We start from the raw sequence: 7,862 nt of genomic DNA, 5'->3' as shown, positions 1-7,862 counted from the left end.
AATCTTTTTGGATGCGTAGCTAACATCTAAGGTGTATTGTTAATCTCTATTGAATGCGAAAGTGGATATAGAGGTTTAGAACTTGCCATGCTAGTATAGGTTTATGGATGTTTTGACATGCATGATTCGTAGTGTAATTTTAACCATCTTACGCTGTCATATGTGATCTCAATATATAACTTGCTCTTAAATCATTATATTTTCAAATCTTATAGACATATAGGGTCTATATATAATTGATGTCTGCCAGCTCTATCTAATTTATGGATGTTGAGTGGTAGGGTATACGTATATTGAAAGATAGCATGTACTAATTTCGTGTTGTCTGATTAGTTATCATAACTGTCACATACTATGATTAAAGGCATAAGCTATGAATGAAGTATTTAATGAAGTTGGAATCCCATGTTTTATTTCATATAAGTAATTTGATTTTAATCTCTTAGTTAATTCATTCTAGAATAATTACTTTTAGATAATCAAATTCAATTTGATACTTGTCTTAGCAGTGAATAATAATCATAAATTGTTGCATAAGTGCAGATTCTAAATTAAACCAGTCTATGTGGGAATGAACTAAACTTAATCTTATACTACTTGTGACCACGTACACTTGCGTGTTTTTGTGCGAACAAGTTTTTGGCGCCGCTGCCGGGGACTCGGTGTTAAATTTAGTTTATGTGCTTGTCATCAGTGGTCGTTAAAGTTCACTGACTCGGATTATTTCTCTTACCAATTTTACTTTGCTTGTGTGTTTCATGTATTCGAGCGAGCGTGTATGCGAACACGTTCTCAATCTCGTAAGGACACACTAGAAGAAGTAGAAACGGAAGTAATCATTGCAATAGGAGAACCAGTAGTAGAAATGAAAGCATTTAAAGATTGTTCTCAACCGCAAATCAATGACATTCAGTCTAGCATTGTCAGACCAGCCATTATAGCTAATACCTTTAAAATCAAGCCTGGCACGATTCAAATGGTACAGAATTCAGTCCAGTTTGGGGGTGCTCCAACGGAAGATTCCAATATGCACATTAGGGATTTCATCGAAATTTGCGACACCTTCAAGTTCAAGGTGTTTTGGAAGATGCTTTGAAACTGATACTTTTCCTATTTTCTCTGAGAGATAAAGTTAAGAGCTGGTTGCACTCTCTACCAGCAGGTTCTATTGCGACATGGAAGGATCTTGCTCAGAAATTTCTTACTAAATTCTTTCCTATGGCAAAAACAGTTGCAATCAGGAATGCTCCTACTCAGTTTGCACAGCAGTCGGGAGAATCTTTATATGAATATTGGGAGCGCTACAAGGAGATGCTTAGGAAGTATCCTCACCATGGAATGCCTGATTGGATGGTAATAAATTACTTCTATAATGGGTTGGGAGCACAGTCAAGACCCATGCTAGATGCAGCATTAGGTGGGGCCTTATAGGCTAAGAGCTATGAGGAAGCTTATGAGCTAATTGAAATGATGGCTGCTAATGAATATCAAAATCCAACTCAAAGACTACCACAAGGCAAGGTAGCAGGAATTCTGGAGGTGGATACAACTACGGCTATAGCGGCTCAGCTATAGGCGTTGACTATGAAAGTGGATTCTCTGACCAACTATGGAGTTCATCAGATATCAAGTGTTTGTGAGCTTTGTGCAGGTGCACATGCGACGGATCATTGTGCTATATCTATTGAGTAAGAACAGTTTGTGAGAAATTTTCAGAGACCACAACAACCAATTCCTTCCGCTTATCATCCTAATAACCAAAACCATCCTAATTTTAGCTGAAGCAATAATCAGAGTGGTATGCAACATCCACAATAGCCTTACCAGCAGTTTGGAGCCAAGCCATTCAACCCTCCTAGTTTTCAACAAAAGTATGCACCAAGGCAACAATTTCAGCCACCGGGAATGCAACAACAATCTCATGGAAGTGCTGGTCAATTTGCTAATGAAAAATCTGAATTGGAAGAATTGAAGCTAATGTGAAAAATCCAAGCGGTTTCGATTAAAACTTTGGAGAATCAAATAGGATAAATTGCTAATGCATTGCTGAATAGACCACAAGGAACTCTTCCTAGTGATACGGAATCTAACCCAGGCAAGATGGAAGTCAAAGAACAGTTGAAAGCAGTCACTTTGAGATCTAGAAAAGTCGCTAACCATCAAAAATCAACAGCTGAGCAAAATGGAGAAATGCACGGGCAGAAGGTTAGCGCGCTCGCGCTACCTCTCAGCGTGCCCGCACTCTCCCCTGAAACATAAAGTGGAAGTTTTGATAAAGCTTATCAAAAGGATGGCGAAGCGGAAACGAACAAAAATTCTGCCGAACAATCTACTCCTGAGCAGAATGCGGGAAACAAACAGGTTTATACGCCTCCTCCATATTCAAAAAGACTTCAGAAGTAGAAGATCGACAAGCAGTTTGCCAAATTTTTGGAGATTTTAAAGAAATTGCATATTAACATACCTTTTTCGGAAGCTTTAGAACAGATGCTGAGCTATGTTAAGTTCATGAAGGGTATTCTATCTCGGAAGTTAAAACTTAAGGAGATGGAAATCGTTGCTCTAACAGAAGAGTGCAATACGGTGCTGCAACAGAAATTGCTTCTTAAACTTAAAGATCCAGGAAGTTTCACGATACCATGCACTATTGGAAAGTTATCTTTCGACAAGTGCTTGTGCAACGTGGGAGCTAGTATCAATCTGATGTCATTATCTGTCTTCATGCATCTTGGTCTGCCTGATCCAAAACCTACAAACATTTCCTTATAACTGGCTGATCGGTCCATCACTTATCTAAGAGGTATAGTGGAAGATGTCTTGGTTAAAGTGGATAAACTCATTTTCCCTGTTGATTTTTTTATTCGATACTTTGAGGAGGATAAGAAGATTCCTATTATCTTGGGAAGACCATTCTTAGCTATAGGCCGAACTTTGATCGATGTGCAAAAAGGAGAGCTTACAATGAGGGTTCAAGATCAGGATGTCACTTTTAATGTGTTCAATGCAATGAAATTCCCAACAGATGAAGAGGAATGCTATAAAGTAGAGTTGGTTGACTCTGTAGTGAATTTGGAGATTGAGCAATTGTTAAGTTCAGATACCTTAAAGAGGGCTTTAACAGGGGACTCTGATATTGAAGACGAAGAAGGAGCAAAGCAATTTCAGTTTTTAAATGCATCTCCATGGAAGAGGAAGTTAGATATGCCATTCGAGTCTCTTGGAATAGCAGAGATAAAAATTCTTAGGAGCGTCTTAAACCATCTATTGAAGAAGCTCCCTCACATGAGCTCAAACCACTGCCGGATCACTTGAGGTATGCATTTTTAGGTGATGCATCTACATTACCTGTTATTATTACGTCTGACCTGTCAGGTAGTGATGAAGACAAACTTTTGTGAATTCTGAGAGAGTTTAAATCAACAATCGGATGGACTGTAATAGATATCAAGGGAATCAGCCCTTCCTATTATATGCATAAAATTCTGCTTGAGGAAGAAAGTAAACCTACCGTTGAACATCAGAGAAGACTCAATCCTATCATGAAATAGGTGGTGAAGAAAGAAATTCTTAAATGGTTGGATATAGGGATCATTTATCCTATTTCAGACAGTTCATGGGTGAGCCCGGTGCATTGTGTGCCTAAGAAATGAGGCATTACAGTTGTAGCTAATGAGATAGATTAGCTCATCCCTACTCGGATAGTCATAGGGTGGAGAGTATGTATGGATTATCGGAAGTTGAATAAAGCCACCAGAAAAGATCATTTTTCCGCTTCCATTCATCGACCAAATGCTGGATAGGTTGGATGGTCATGAGTATTATTTCCTTCTGGATGGGTACTCAGGTTATAATCAGATTTGTATTGCTCAGAAGATCAGGAGATGACCACTTTTACTTATCATTTTGGCACTTTCGCTTTCCGCCGAGTTTCTTTCGGGCTCTATGGTGCACCTGCTACTTTTCTGAGATGCATGATGGCCATATTCTCTGACATGATTGGTATAAATATGGAGGTGTTCATGAATTATTTTTGCATTTTTGCATCTTCGTATGATAAGTGTTTGCATAATCCGGGCTTGGTGTTGAAAAGGTGTGTTGAGACCAATCTAGTGCTTAACTGGGAAAAATGTCACTTAATGGTACAACAAGGTATCTAGCAAAGGGCTGGAAATGGATAAGGCGAAAGTGGAGACTATTGAAAATCTTCCTCCACCAATTTCAGTTAAAGGAATTCGTAGTTTTCTTGGTCATGCGGGTTTTTATCGGTAATTTATTAAAGACTTCTCCAAAATTTCTAAACCCTTGTACAAATATTGGAGAAGGATGTTCCCTTCAAATTTGATGAAGAATGTTTAGCTACTTTCGAGATTTTGAAAAAGAAGTTGACTACAACACATGTTATTACTGCACCAGATTGGGGTGAGCCTTTTGAGATGATGTGTGATGCTAACGACTTTACAGTGGGAGCTGTTCTCGGTCAGAGAAAGAAGAATATTTTCCATGTGGTTTACTACGCTAGTAAAACCTTTAATGATGCTCAGCTGAATTACAATACTATGGAGAAGGAGCTTTTGGAAATTGTTTACGGGTTTGAGAAATTTAGATCTTACTTACTTGGGACAAAAGTGACGGTTTACACTGATCATGTGGCTATTAAATATGTGGTCTTGAAGAAAGATTCAAAACCTCGATTGATTCGATGAATTCTCTTGCTTCGAATTCGAGTTGGAAATCAAAGACAGGAAAGATACGGTGAACCGTGAGGCGGTGATCGACGTTCTTGCTATGACTTGATTTTAGAAGTTTCACGTCAAGCTAAACACGGAAAACAAGCGCTTCGTGGGAGGCAACCCACGCGTTCTGGAGTATTGTCGCTTATAAAAAAAGGAAAGAAAAAAATTTTTGGCAGAAGCTCAGCTCGCGCGCGCTCTCTTTCAGCGCGCCCGCGCTCTCTTTTAGCGCGCCCGTGCTTGCCCGCTATTCAGAAAAAAAAAAACAAAATCGAGGTTAATTGGCCAGTTTTTGGAGATAACACAGTGTATCTGCCGCCTGATTTTCCACCCGAAGAGGATAATCCTGCAGACAGCTAGGTATGTGTTAGATATATTTGATAATGTCATGGCTAATATGTTTTATGTTTAGCTTTCAGATTTTACTGAACAGGATAAATCAGTACTTAATTGTTGATCAGTACTTATACTGGAAGTCAGGACTTAAGGATATCAGTACGTATGTTATCAGGAGATAATCATCAGAAGATAGATATCAGAACTTAAGTGCTGAAGGATAATCAGATAAGGACAGTAGCTGATTAAAGGAAATAAGATTGAGATAAACATAAGAAGAGATATGCATGAAGAAGGAATTCCGTGAAGAATGGAATACTTGGAAGAAAAGATATCTGATTGATATATTTTAGGAAGCAGAATTATATTCCATATCAATTAGCGATTATCTTGTAACTGTGTAGTATATAAACACAGACATAGGGTTTACACTATAAGTGTTATCATTATTAGAAAAGATTATTCATTGTAACCCTAGCAGCTCTCGTGATATTTGTTCATCACTGAGAGGTAACAGTTCCATACTGTAACAGAGTTTATTGTTTCAATAAAGTTTGTTTTCTGTTACTTAAGTTCTTAAAGTTTGATTTGAGTGTACTATACACTGTATTCACCCCCTCTACAGTGTGTATGTGACCTAACAATTGGTATCAGAGCAACTCTGTTAACATACATACAGTTAAAGATCAAAACACAATCATGTCGGACACAGAAACTCCAACTAAGCCTACCACAACTGAGGAATCACCAAAAACACAAATTCAGAGTCGGTATGAGACCATCAGAGTCCCCATACTGAGACCATCTGAATATCCCATATGGAAGGTAAGGATGACCATGTTCCTGGAAGCAACAGATCCAGAATACCTTGATAGAATCAAGGAAGGCCCTCACAAACCAACCAAGCTCGCTGTTGCAGTTGCAGGTGAAGCAGCAAAGACTGTACCAAAGAAAAAGAGTGATTATACTGCTGAAGACATAGCATCAATTGCTAAGGATGCTAAGGTACGACACTTACTGCATAGTGCCATTGATAATGTAATGTCAAACAGGGTAATCAACTGCAAGACTGCTAAGGAGATATGGGATGCTCTGGAAACAAGGTGTCAGGGAACTGACACAATTAAGAAGAACAGGAAGACAATACTCACTCAAGAGTATGAACACTTTGACTCAAAGGCTAATGAGTCATTGAATGATTTATATGATAGATTTGTCAAACTTTTGAATGATTTGTCATTGGTTGATAAAGAGTATGATCTTGAAGATTCAAACCTTAAGTTCCTGTTAGCTCTTCCTGAATGCTGGGATTTGAAGGCAACGACAATAAGAGACAACTACAATCTTGATGAAACAACTCTTGACGAAATCTATGGAATGCTCAAGACTCATGAGCTGGAGATGGAATAAAGAAGCAAGAGGAAAGGAGGAAAGTCAAGGACAGTTGCTCTTAAGGCTGAAGAAGAATTCCCTAAAGCAGCTTCCTCAAAGAAAGACAAGGGTAAAGCTCTTTTCATAAAGTCTGATACTGAGTCATCAAGTTCTGAGAGTGATGATGACTCAGATTCTGAAAGCTTGCATGAGACTGATGCTGATGAGGAGATGATGAAGCTGTGTGCTCTTATGGTGAAAGGAATCACAAAGATTGCATACAGGAAGTTCAGGAAGGGAAAGAAGTTTTCCAGGAAAGGCATAAGTTCTGATATGAAGAATTTCAGAAGATCTGGAGGCAGAGGAGGAAAGTCTGACAGAGGAGATTACACCAATGTTAAATGTTATAACTGTGGTGAGAAAGGCCACATATCTTCTGACTGCAAGAAGGTAAAGGGTGACAAAGGCAAGGCTCTTGTCACAATGCAGAAAAGCTGGACAGACACCTCAGACTCTGAAAGTGAGGAGAACTATGCATTGATGGCAAATGCTGATAAAGAAAGTGCTGAGAGCAGTTCTGAAGCTGCTGAAACAAAGGTACCTCAGACTACTTATGCTTTTCATACTGATGATATTAATGAGTTGAGAAGATATCTTAAAACCATGTTTGTTAGCTATAGAGATCAAACTTTAACATGTGAAAGATTAACTTCTGAAAATCTTGCATTTAAGAAAAGGAATGATTTCTTATAAAAAGAGTTAGTCATGTTCCATCAAACTCAGAAGGATAGAGATGATGCTTTTTTATGTTAGGAATGAAGTGCTAAAATTAAATGAATCTCTAAAAACTGAGTTAGAAAAGGAAATAGAGATTATCAGGACTTGGACTAACTCTGGCAAAACAACTCAAAATTTGCTAAGTAGTGGAAACTGGAAAGAAGGCTTAGGTTATGGAGAAGATAAGAAAGATAAAGGAACTGAAGAAATTAAGTCTGTTGATAAGCAAAAGCCAAAGTTAAAACCTGTTAAGTTTGTAACTGTAAAGTCTGAAAATGAAAAATCAGAAGTTACAAAGGAATCAACTTCTGACAAACTAAAACAGGAAAAGACAGCTGAAGTGAACATAGGCTTAATGACGAAGAAGCAGCTTAAGCATAAGCTGAAAGATGTCAAGAATGCAAACAAGGTAAAATCACCTAGGAAAAATAGGAATGGAAAGGAAGGTGTGAATAAAAGCAATGATTATAAACCTGTTCCTGATGCTCCTAGGAAAACATGTCATAACTGTGGAAGTTCTAACCATCTGGCTTCTTTTTGCAGGAAGAATAAGAATATTAACTCCTTACCTTCAAAATCAGGAGTTAAGAGTCAGTCTGTTAGATACAAACCACAAAATCCTTGTTTTTATTGTGGCAGTTTATGGCA

The 7,862-nt window shown here is 38.2% G+C and overlaps 1 non-coding gene across 1 annotated transcript; it reads right to left on the bottom strand.

Moving 5' to 3' along the window:
* Nucleotides 1–1,233: 1,233 nt before the first annotated feature.
* Nucleotides 1,234–1,340, bottom strand: LOC141669661 (small nucleolar RNA R71). Its single transcript, XR_012553929.1, has one exon. It is a non-coding gene; the product is annotated as a small nucleolar RNA R71 (small nucleolar RNA).
* Between the last annotated feature and the right edge of the window lie 6,522 nt (nt 1,341–7,862).

Source organism: Apium graveolens, chromosome 6, assembly GCF_009905375.1.
Source record: "Apium graveolens cultivar Ventura chromosome 6, ASM990537v1, whole genome shotgun sequence".
Classification (NCBI taxonomy): domain Eukaryota; kingdom Viridiplantae; phylum Streptophyta; class Magnoliopsida; order Apiales; family Apiaceae; genus Apium; species Apium graveolens.
Note: the sequence above shows the minus strand (reverse complement) of the source record. Positions and strands in the feature narration are given on the sequence as shown.